We start from the raw sequence: 12,781 nt of genomic DNA, 5'->3' as shown, positions 1-12,781 counted from the left end.
TGTAAAACACATCGATTTGCCACTTTTCCATCCGATTTATCGACCCGAAAGGATGAAATCGGGCATTATCGTTGTAGTGTATGGGGCCTTAAGCCTGTCACCCCCCAGTCTCCGGGCATCTTGTAACGCTACTATCCCCATCCTGTCCGCTTGGCTGGATATAGTTAGAACATCATTATTTGCATTTCACATTCTCACCTTCAAACAATTTTGACTTCTAAAGCTGTGTAGGAATAGATGGGGGAAGTGAAACCTGCAGAATCATTTTATGTAGGCAATACTGAAAAATAGAGACTTTGTTTGGACAAATCTTTAAAACCTGGGGCTATCCCTGAGGCGCGAGGATATTGGTTGAACCCTCAGATTGGCCACCTGCACTGGGTATTTGACCAGTACACTGAGTCTAATTAATGGGGCTCCAGTTTGCACCATTTCTGATCAGGAAACCTTCCGGTACATTTATTTACTTGACCAGCGTCTCCTAAAACTAAAATATACATTCATTGACGCACTGAGTAATGGTTGCTACTTATCATATTGAAGTCTGGATCTTTTGTTTTAGAATGCTCATCTTTATTTTATTACTCTTGCTTTGTATTAACGCCCCTCCTTTATATATTCTCTTGGCTTGTTAGTGTGCAACTCCGGTGGTGGGAGATCAGCTCATGCTCAGATGCTGTGCTGCATATGTGCAGATCACATACAGCCAGATCGCATGCAGTGCCCCCAAGTTGCAGCATGATTGACAGGGGGTACCGCCTCCGTTTTGTGTGAGTGCTGAGAACAGTGTCTGCGTCTTCTGATGCAGATTTACTAGCCGCAGCTAAATGGCCATTCTGAGATGCCTTAGGCTTACTCAGATGGTGGTTGGCACAACCAATGGTCGCAGTGGTGATCAGATGCTGAACCTTCGGACGCAGCACTCGGATCTGCGATGCCTTTTGTTCCCAGACACCTATTTAGTATATATTCACGTCACTGCTGCCGCCAATGGCACAGCAGCGATACAAATAGCGCACAACTCTGAACCACCCCTATATTCATTTATCACTTGTGCACTAATCTGGATAGATCGGAGTACTGACAAACATGCTTAAATCAGTATATGTCTAGAAAATACTCAGGACACTGCACCAGGTGAGCAGTGACTTGGCCAAATGTCTATAGTGTTCTCAGTGTGCGCTCGGCGCAGCGAGTTCAAGAAAAGCCATCCAGTCAGCCCTAGCACATGCTTGTGTAACTTAGTGTCATATGCACAGACAGCTGGATTGGGCACCTTAATATCAGAATCCAGTGTACGTTACCCATTGCTTTTTCTTGCATGTGCATTACGGCTGTGCCATTATATCTATAAGTCGTTACCAAGTGCCTGTATAACGAAATGATTACACCCCACCTCCACCGTCTAGTACTGTACATGTGAGTACTGTTTCCCATGTACATTGGGAGGTATGGTGACTGTCTTATTATTACAAATCTGCTGCTTCTGTATACTCCTATGTTGGCATCCAAAGCTGCTTTGATTGATTGATTGATTGATAGATCTAACATAATTTATTAAATTGCAAAAACCTACCAACACATAGGGGTATATGCAATTGCGGTCGAATTCCCGAAATTGTCGAATTTCGGGACTTTTTCGCCCCAAAAAAAAATCGACAATGCAATTCAGTACTTTCCGTCAAAAAAACGGACTTTCATAATTCGACTTTTTGAAATTCGACTTTTGTCAAATTCGACTTTTCTGCAATGATACAAGTGCTGCAATTCGACCAAAGTATATTCAATTGAAGTTTGGAAATTCGACAACAGTGCTTTTAGACAATAAATTCGTCATTTTCAATCCACCACACTTTGGTGGGTGAAACTAATAAAAAAAAATTATAACATGTTTTTTTTGTGTTTTTTTTTCTTGGTAATAGCATATCTATTTATATTAGGAGGGATTAGGTACTTGGTTTGTGTTTTTTGGAGGCACAAGTATTATTTATATATTTTTAAAAATAATATTTTTTTTTTAAATGGAATGGTAAAATCCCAGAAAAAAATGGCGTGGGGTCCCCCCTCCAAAGCATAACCAGCCTCGGGCTCTTCGAGCCGTTCCTGGTTCTAAAAATCCGGGGGGGAAATGGACAGGGGATCCCCTGTATTTTTAAAACCAGCACTGGGCTCTGCGCCTGGTGCTGGTGCAAAAAATACGGGGGACAAAAAGAGTAGGGGTCCCCCGTATTTTATACACCAGCATCGGGCTCCACTAGCTGGACAGATAATGCCACAGCCGGGGGTCACTTTTATACAGTGCCCTGCGGCCGTGGCATTAAATATCCAACTAGTCACCCCTGGCCGGGGTACCCTGGGGGAGTGGGGACCCCTTCAATCAAGGGGTCCCCCCCCCCAGCCACCCAAGGGCCAGGGGTGAAGCCCGAGGCTGTCCCCCCCATCCAAGGGCTGCGGATGGGGGGCTGATAGCCTTGAGAAAATGACATGAATATTGTTTTTCCCAGTAGTACTAGAAGTCCCAGCAAGCCTCCCCCGCAAGCTGGTACTTGGAGAACCACAAGTACCAGCATGCGGGAGAAAAACGGGCCCGCTGGTACCTGTAGTACTACTGGGGGAAAAATACCCAAATAAAAACAGGAGACACACACCTTGATAGTAAAACTTTATTGCACACCTGCCAACACACACATACTTACCTATGTTGACACGAAGCAGTCGGTCCTCTTTTCCAAGTAGAATCCACGGGTACCTGAAAATAAAAGATAATTATACTCACCTGATCCAGGGTCCAGAGATAAATCCTCGTACTTGTCAAAACAACAAAACGAACACCCGACCAACGGACTGAAAGGGGTCCCATGTTGACACATGAGACCCCTTTCCACGAATGCAGACACCCCCGTGACAGCTGTCACAGAAGTGTCTCTTTAGCCAATCAGCGAGTGCAACGTCCTTGCACTCTGCTGATTGGCTCTGTGCGCGTCTGAGCTGTCAGACAGCGCATCGCAAAGCCTCTCCATTATATTCAATGGTGGGAACTTTGCGGTTAGTGGTGGGGTCACCCGCGGTCAGCGGCTGACCGCGGGTAACCCCGCCGCTGACTGCAAAGTTCCCACCATTGAAAGTAATGGAGGAAGCTGTGCGATGCGCTGTCTGAGCTCAGACGCGCACAGCCAATCAGGTGAGCGCTACGACGTGGCACTTCCTGATTGGCTGAAGGGACCTCAGTGACAGCAGTCACGTGGGGTCCCGGCATTCGGGGAAAGGGGTCTCATGTGTCAACATGGGACCCCTTTCAGTCCGGTGGTCGGGTGTTCGTGTTTTTTTTTTTGCCAAGTACGAGGATTTTATCTCTGGACGTGGATTTATCTCTGGACACTGGATCAGGTGAGTGGGGTTTTTTTCACAGGTACCCCGGATCGTCGGAGTCGAGACGTGGCAGTCGGCGTGTCAACATAGGTAAGTATGTGTGTGTCGGCAGTGTGTAATAAAGTTGTACTTGTCACGGTGTGTGTCTCCTGTTTTTATTTGGGTATTTTTTTTCCTGTAGTACTACAGGTACCAGCGGGCCCGTTTTTCTCCCGCATGCTGGTACTTGTGGTTCTCCAAGTACCAGCTTGCGGGGGAGGCTTGCTGGGACTTGTAGTACTACTGGAAAAAACAATATTCTTTCAATTTTGACAAGGCTATCAGCCCCCCATCCGCAGCCCTTGGATGGGGGGGACAGCCTCGGGCTTCACCCCTGGCCCTTGGGTGGCTGGGGGGGGGGGACCCCTTGATTGAAGGGGTCCCCACTCCCCCAGGGTACCCCGGCCAGGGGTGACTAGTTGGATATTTAATGCCACGGCCGCAAGGCACTGTATAAAAGTGACCCCTGGCTGTGGCATTATCTGTCCAGCTAGTGGAGCCCGATGCTGGTGTAAAAAATACGGGGGACCCCTACTCTTTTTGTCCCCCGTTTTTTTTGCACCAGGCGCAGAGCCCGGTGCTGGTTTTAAAAATACGGGGGATCCCCTGTCCATTTTTTCCCCGGATTTTTAGAACCAGGATCGGCTCGAAGAGCCCGAGGCTGGTTATGCTTTGGAGGGGGGACCCCACGCCATTTTTTTTCGGGTTTTTTCCCGTTTTTTTTTTTAAATCGACGCAAAATCCGTCAAATCGGCCGTTTTTCGCCCGCGGGACTGTCGAATCCGTTTTCCATTGAATATGGTGAATTTCGGCAAACACTTGCCGAAATTGGACGGTCGAATTGTGTCGAATTTAAAAACTGCGATAATTTGCCACGATTCGCCGCTAATTGCATATACCCCATAATTTCCTATATAATAGCCCAGATCTGTGACTGTGTGTATAACGCTGGGCGTAGCTAGGAGCTCTCATTGGGTTAGCAGCAGGTCTATCACACCCAGTCCACAGCTGATTGGGCGAGAAATGCCCTCCCACACAGGTTACATCTAGTGGGAGGCTCTGTCCTTTGGCTGCTGTGTGTTCCCAGAGCAGGATTAACAATGGGGCTGATGGAGCTGCAACTCCAGGTCCACACCCCAAAAGAGGCCCACTTCATCTGCAGCAACAATTTACACATAAAAATTAGTACAAACTCGAAAAGGGGGCGTGGCCACGGGTAAACTGATGTGACCACGCCCCTTTTCCTATACTTTCAATGGGAGTTTGGGGATCCAAAAATCGGTGCAGACCATAAAAAAAAGGTACTGTACCTGCAGAAAAGGTACAGCTGGAACGTATGCCACTGCATCTGCAGAAAGTCTCTGCGCTGTACATAGGGAAAACAAAAAATACTTTTACTGCAGCGTCCTATGTCCTGCTGCCAGTCCGCCTGCCCCCTCCATAATCAACAATCCCCACTCCCTAGCCACGGTGCAGGTGGAACAAAAGCTGCTGTGGCCACCGACATAGATGTGTATGAAAGCGGCGCAGTGGAAGGCTTTCATAGCGCTCCCTGCACCGCATACTCTCTGAGCCCCAGAGCCTCCTCTGCACGTGATGTCACAGAAGTACCTCTCTGCCACAGCTGTGCCCAGATCCCCAGAGGCCCTGACTCCATATCACAGCACCTGGGCTGCCGGCCTGGAAGCCCCGAGATGGCTAATGTAACGGATAGAGGGGGTGATATTACGGAGGGTAATGTCTGGACCATAGTTGCCTACCTTGCTGCTCCACCCTCCGGTAGGCTGCAGCGTGGTAGGCTAATGGGGGCATGGCCAACGGGGAAAGCAAGCGGTCTGGGCACCATAGTCGCGTCATCGTAGCCCCGCCCCTGCTACACGGTGCCGAGAAAACAGGCACTGTACAGCGGGGGGCGGAGATCCGATAACTTAAATCACGTCATCGTATCCCCCTCGGACCTCCCCCTTTGTTCTCTGCTGTGGGCGGCCGAGGGGGAGTGCGGGGGCTGCCAGGAAAAAGCGGGACACTTGCCCACCTATCCGGGAGGGTAGGAAGTATAGTCTGGACACTGAATCAGTGCCTAGCAATCGCCTTTGCCTGATTGACGGGCAGAGGCGTTCGCTGGGTGGGAGGGGAGACGGCACGGCTGCGTTTGGCCACCGTTTTGTGGAAGTGGTCCGGCTACTCAGGCGTGGCCGAACCGTGCGGGGGCGGGCCGCAGCAGCTGTGACCCGGGCAGTGACGAGTAGCTCCCGGCCAGCACGCAAAAGCTGCGCTGGCCGGGAGCTACTCCTGACTTGTTTTAAGGACATTACATCAAAGTTGGATCAGCCTGTAGTGTGTTTTTCCACTTTAATTTTGAGTGTGACTCCAAATCCAGACCTCCATGGGTTAATAAATTTGATTTCCATTGATAATTTTTGTTTGATTTTGTTGTCAGCACATTCAACTATGTAAAGAACAAAGTATTTAATAAGAATATTTAATTCATTCAGATCTAGGATGTGTTATTTTAGTGTTCCCTTTATTTTTTCGAGCAGTGTGTGTGTGTGTGTATATATATATATATATATATATATATATATATATATAAATAGCAATAAAAGCGGCACTGGGAGACTTGCATAAACTGAAACTGCTTTAATGCAAAGTCTAGTTTTGGGGTCGCAGCCCCTCCGTCAGGATAATCCACAATCAATAGTACAGTGTTTAAATACCTGTGAACAGAGAGGTCCTCTCCGTTGCCGCCAACCACGCTGCCCGGTTTCCGACACTGACGTCACCCCGCCCACAGGAAGTGACGCGGCTCCGGTCCGACCGGCTGGCGTACTGGGGCTGAAAGAGGTAACCATGGTGACCAATAAATATACAAGGCTGTGACAATCAAGCCACGATGTGGCGCAATGTGTACATATTAAAAGATTCAGTGCAAATGACAGTAATACTTCAAATAAACGCACAGGTTACCAAAATACTGCAACTTATTAATATGAAAAAAATCGTGAACTAAAACACAAAGCCCAAACATACCCAGCCAGCTCTCCCGCTCTGATGAGCCAGGGAACACTAACATAAAAAAACAACCCGCAGGATGGTACTACAGACAGCTGAACCTAGCCACCTACCAAGCAGGGAATAATTATAACCTACTGCAGAGGTTCCCAAACTGTGTGCCGTGGCTCCCTGCGGTGCCTCGGAACACTTGCAGGGGTGCCCTGGGTTGGTGGTCCAGGACCAATTCAAATTATTCATGGTCAATATAATAGGCAAAACCAGTGCTGGTGGCTGGCAGTCATAAAATATGTGGCCAAACAGAAGCAAATCTTGTCCCTCACCACACAACTGACCCTAAGGGTGACATAAACGCGATCTACTTAATGTAATATTTCTTTCTAAATTTCTTAATAAGAAATTTTTGGTCTAGGGGTGCCGTGAAAAAAATTCTGATATTCTAGGGCGCAGTGATTCAAAAAAGTTTGGAAACCACTGACCTACTGTAAAGGAGTGCCGGGTCACACTGAACTGTATGTGTGTGTATATAAATAAAATGTATGTGTGTATATGCGTGTGTGTGTGTAGTCAAATGGGCACTCTGCTATATATACGTAATAGTAATATGCAGGGAGAACGGACTTCAATACATTACTAATCCATTATGTGATTACAGCAAATGTGTTCTAACGTTTTGGAATTTTATTCCTTCAGGTTCACTGAACAAGGAATAAAATTCAGAAATGTTAGAACACATTTACAGTATGGATTATTAATGTATTAAAATCAGTTTAAATGCTGCCTCCCTATGTATTATCACTGCTTCCAGGAGGAGAAGCATTACCCGCCCCTCCCCCACTCTCAGTACCTCCGGGCCACCTCCCCCATCAACGGCACCCCCACACCTGCCACTCCCCCACCCGCTGCACCACCGCACCCTCTCTTCCTCCTCCCCCACCCGCGGCACCCACACACCCGCCCCTCCCCCACCCGCGGTACCACCGCATCCGCCCCTCCCCCACCTGCAGCACCCCTGCAACCACCCCTCCCTCACCCACGGCACCCCCAGCCCCTCTCCCCCAAATCCGCATCTCCCCTGCACCCGCCACTCCCCTAACCACAGCACCTACTATGTGATTCATCGTGCCCTGCGTGCGCTGTTCACGCTGTCGCAAGGGGCTACAGCCCCTTAACCATCGGACGCCCTTTGTCCGTGCAATATTAACCACTCGCAAAATTATGATTGGCGGTAATACTCAATATAATAAAAATATTGCACGCCAGAAGGGTGTGCAAGGATTAAGGTGGCGTAGCACCTTGCGACAGTGTGAAGAGCGCCCGTAGGGCGCAATGAATCACCTAGTAGTTGCTATATATTGAGAAGTGATTTCCTCATTTAGGTGTTTCTCAGTTGTTGCTAGTGCCAGTGGCTATAAATAATTGGAATAGCTTAGGCAGTAAGATGCATCCCTCGCTACAGCTTATGGAGAGATTACTGCAAATTCACATTCCACAAATCCTTACCTGACGTTCGGACGGCCTGAATGTCAGGTGCGCTTCTAGACAGGAGGAGACCCGTGTGCAGATTCAGTCCGGCCCGCCGCCTCTCTCGCCAGCAGTGATGCAGACCGTAGCGCTGTCCCAGACTCTACTGCGCATGCGTAGGTCTCTGAGAAAATGGTGCGGCGACCATTAAGCCAGTGATTTTCTAGCTGCACATGTGCAAAATGCTGGGAGAATGACTGACGCGTCTTTTTCCTGGTAATTTCTGCAGTGCTGCTGCCGATGCGAGATTCCAGTGGGTAAGTATTGTAAAAATGTGTGCAGCGTGGGCCCCCTGGGGCCCCATACACCAGTGCAGAATGTGGTCTTTGAGGATGACATGATCATAACTTTTTTACCAGTACAATGTGTTAGTGTTGCCCAATCATATTCTAGCTCTCATTTTATAAAATGTCCTAGATAGCCGATAGCCTATAATCTGGTTGCTATGGCCAATACCAGCACTTGTCCTTCTTTAGAAGTTTGATAAATCTCCCCCAGAATCCCTTTCCATGTAATGAAGAAAAGCACTTGTCATATCCAGGCATCGGTGTATGGGTATCTGTCGCACCACTACACTAGTGAGGGGCTGCAAGTTACGGGGCACTTCTGGCTGGCGCAGTCCTGCTGCCCCTGGGATATATTAATGACATATATAGAATGGGCTATGAATGAGATGGCATTACCCTGCTGACCTCTGTACTAGGCTGTTACGTTATGGCTCTAGTCTTTACCCTCCGCTGCTGATTTGTCTGTTTGACCTCCTGTTTATGGCAGCGCTGATTGTTAGTGGGGTCACCATGGCTTTCATGTAACATTCAGAAGTAGCAGCTGTGTAACGCATTGTACGATTGCTCATGCCTGTGTTTGCCCTCTCCATAGGGTGTGAATGAGATATATAAACATCACAGCAAGTTGGGTTACACCTTGTCTTTAGTCACAAACCAATTATCCTACCAGTAGGCTTTTGTACAGTGTCGGCTAATCCACAGAAACACGATAGCATTCAGCTGCCGCACAGATAGTGCCTGATCTGGGTGGAGAGCTTGAGGCAGCAGTACTGACCACTGTGCCTCCTTACATTTAATCATGTGACTTCTGTCTCAGTATCTTGTAGTCTATGTTCTGTAGATTTCATGTTTAAATCCCATTTCTACGCACTGCTGGCAGGTCTCTGTTTACTTGAAGGAATGGAGGTCCCGGAGGTACTGCAATACCGGGTCAATGTGTGGAGTGGACAGAGCAAGCTCTTCTTCCATCTCCCTGTTCTAAAAATCCATTTAATATACGGCCCCCAGAAAGGGGGCGTGGTGAGCGCAGCGAGCCCGCAAGGGACTCTTTTGCGCTCGCCCCGCTGCCGGTGTACAAGGGGGGAGATGTCTTCTATACAGATATGTCCTCATACATCTTAGCAGCAGTCACACCAAACAGCCCCTGTTGGCACACCAGGTCACATGAGAAGCTTTGGGCAGCTTTTTGTGCTTTTTGTTGTTGTTTTTTTTTTGCCAAAAATGCGTCTTTTTCGCAATGCAAACTAGGACACACAGGGAGACTGTGCTGTTTAACTTGGCATACGGCACTTATATGTGTGTGTGTGTGTGTGTGTGTGTGTGTGTGTGCGTGTCTTTTAATCTGTACACAAAGTGCTACAATGCAGCTTTTTTCCCAGTACAAGTTCTGTCCTGCTCCATATACATCACACACAATATGCAAGTGTCTGGTATCAAATGAATCAGCACAGTCTCCTCGTGCACCCCAGTGGCACTGCGCTAACACGGAGATGCATTTTCAGCAGAAAAAGATGCCCGACACGCGCTCACGCCAGGCATTTCACACTGCGTGAGGCTGGGAATACAAAGACGCATCTATAGGTCAGGAGCAGTAAAGGGGAATGTTTTTTATGGTGTGGTTAGCAGTGTGAGAGAACGGTGTGAAGATGAGTGACTAGTCCGTCCTGTGACATTAGTGCAGTGCTGCCCTCAGTGACAATAGAATCATAGGCCAGTCTATCACGCGTTTTACTTTATGCAACTTTATCTGTAGTAGCCAAAACACTGGACTGCTCTTTTTTTCACAGGTACCCTGAAACCATCCAGCCTGGTCTTTTTGTATGTACATATGGGGTAATACACCTTACAGTCCAGGTTTTCCGTATATCTTTGAGTCCAGATGGTTAAATCAAATTAACTGCAGTGCTATTGAAGTCACCTGTGCTCAAGCATGGACATTCTTAATACCTGGCGTGTAATGAGAGTTTGGAAAACTATGGAGTACAATAAACAATACCTTTTTGAGTAAATACACAACTGCAGTCTCATTATTCCAACTTTTTTTTGAACTTGCACTCTGTTGTCACACTCTAAGGGGGGGAAGGGGTGTATTGATTTTGTGTAATTTTTTCGACCAGTCAAAAAAAAACTGCACATTCCGCCCATTTTTAGGTCGAATTAACATCCAACCTATTCAGTGCCCGTTCTGATTTTTCGACTGGTTAAAAAATTTGCACGGGCGAAAACCACGTGGATTAGCGAATTTGCCGCCGATCCACGTGTTTTGTCAAATTTGCAGCCGTTTTCGAGTTTTTTGGTCTGTTTTCGCCTGTGCTGATTCAACAGAAACAAAAAAAACGAAAAGGCATGGTGAAAATAGACCAAAAAACTGTCGAAAATGCCCGCTATTGAATACCCACAGGTCGAATTAGTGCTGATTTTCCGACTGTCTGAAAACTCGGCACTAATTGCATATACCCCTAAATTTTATTATAGTATTAAACATTTTATATAGATGCTGATGTAGGCGGTTGTATCTTTATACAGTTTCCGATCATGAAATGTCCATGCACACACCACATATTATCCCAGTCGCTGTGGTCTGACGCCAGTGGAATCATGCACACTCGCCGCCGCAGCCATATAACGGAAAGTAGCACTGCTAAAATGTGGTAACAAATATATTACAGCGTAGCAGTTTTCTCTCTCCATAGATATATAAACCCTGGAACCTGTTTCACAGAGCAGCAGAAGTGTGTGAGCTCCTACTGCAGCCATGTAGCAAATTGAATTCTCATAATGTGTTTTGAGAATGAGCCTTGTAAGGTTTGATGAGGTGGAAAAGTACGGCTACCGATGGATTCCTACAGTACAGCTTTGTGCGGTACTCTTGGCATCTTGCCATAACTAATGCTTTTTTAATGCTGCTGTAACTTGTAAACCCATTTAGAAGAATGCTATTGTATTATCGCACCAAGCAGGGTGGTAAATAAGTTTCTGCTGAAGCATCACGCACTTTCTTCATAATACGTGTCAGACTGTTACAGTTTTCGTTTGTGATTTATTGTAATTTACCTGGATGTATATTTAAATGCAGTTGATGCAAGCACACTAAGGCAGTGCAAATGTTTAGCAGGAGGAAGTGTGAGCTCTGCATACAGATCTATGCTCATTTTCCTAGCCTGAAGACGCTGCGCGATTGAGCTGCGTGGAGCAGTGTGGTGTAGCGACTTTTACTTTAGATTTGCATCTTATTCGCAACCCAGATGCAGCAAATCGCCAGTCAGTCTGTGCCAGAGATACCAGGATGCCACTTTAACCGCTCAAGAATTAGTTTCAAGTATGTACTTTGGGGGTCTATTTACTAAGCCGTGGATAGAGATAAAGTACCAACCAATCAGCTCCTAACTGTCATTTTTCAAACACAGCCTGTGGCATGGCAACTACGAGCCGATTGGCTGGTACTTTATCTCCAGCCACTTTATCTCCATCCAAGGCTTAGTAAATAGATCTACAAGCCGCAGGAGTAACTCACCAGAACTTGGGTGGAAATAAAACTGGCACTGCTGCATCGTTGCCCGATTGAGCAGATTGAGTCTCATTCGTACACAGATATACAATTTGTGACACTCAAGGTCAGGGACGGACTGGGGCTAAAATTTGGACGGGGCATTGTATCCAGGCTTATGGAAAAAGGGAGTGTTGTCACACGTCACAGGGGCGTGGCCTCCTGGCACGCTCCGTTTAAGCATGCTGGCTGAGCAGAAGGCTGGTAGGCAGAGCTTGATTCGCCAGGCCTTCAGACAGTCGGGCCAGCCCATCAGATGGGCAGGATGAGGCACATGGGCCCTCATTCCGAGTTGTTAGCTCGCTAGCTGCTTTTAGCAGCATTGCACACGCTAGGCCGCCGCCCTCTGGGAGTGTATCTTAGCTTAGCAGAATAGCGAACGAAAGATTAGCAGAACTGCTACTAAATAATTCCTTGCAGTTTCTGAGTAGCTCCAGACCTACTCCTAGATTGTTATCACCTCAGTCCGTTTAGTTCCTGCTTTGACGTCACAAACACGCCCTGCATTCGGCCAGCCACTCCCCCGTTTCTCCAGCCACTCCTGCGTTACCTGGCACGCCTGTGTTTTTTAGCACACTCCCTGAAAACGGCCAGTTACCGCCCAGAAACACCCACTTCCTGTCAATCACACTACGATCACTCGAGCGATGAAAAAACGTTGCTCGAGCTTGTGTAAATCTACCAAGTTTTGTGTTAAATCACTTAGCGCATGCGCGCTGCGTACCATGCGCATTTTCCACCTAATCGCTGCGTTGCGAAAAATGGCAACAAGCGAACAACTCGGAATGACCACCATGAACCGCTGCAATCTTTGTTTTTGTTTTCGCTATCAGCATGTTGATAACGGAAGAAAATCAATGAACATGTTTGTTACTAAAATAAATGTAAGAATTATTTTTAGATTTCTCTTACGTCCTAGAGGATGCTGGGGACTCCAAAAGGACCATGGGGTATAGACGGGATCTGCAGGAGCTTGGGCACACTGAAAAGACTTAAGACTGGG

At 47.3% G+C, this 12,781-nt stretch overlaps 1 protein-coding gene and 1 pseudogene across 4 annotated transcripts in view; one reads left to right on the top strand and one right to left on the bottom strand.

The window, feature by feature from the left end:
* INPP5A (inositol polyphosphate-5-phosphatase A) overlaps positions 1-12,781 on the top strand; it is a 911,370-nt gene that overhangs the window by 872,033 nt on the left and 26,556 nt on the right. The window lies entirely within an intron of this gene.
* LOC134899848 (U2 spliceosomal RNA) lies at positions 9,125-9,277 on the bottom strand (annotated as a pseudogene).

This window comes from Pseudophryne corroboree, chromosome 3, assembly GCF_028390025.1.
Source record: "Pseudophryne corroboree isolate aPseCor3 chromosome 3, aPseCor3.hap2, whole genome shotgun sequence".
Lineage (NCBI taxonomy): Eukaryota > Metazoa > Chordata > Amphibia > Anura > Myobatrachidae > Pseudophryne > Pseudophryne corroboree.
The sequence above is the reverse complement of the archived record's forward strand: the minus strand, read 5'-3'. Positions and strand labels throughout refer to the sequence as shown.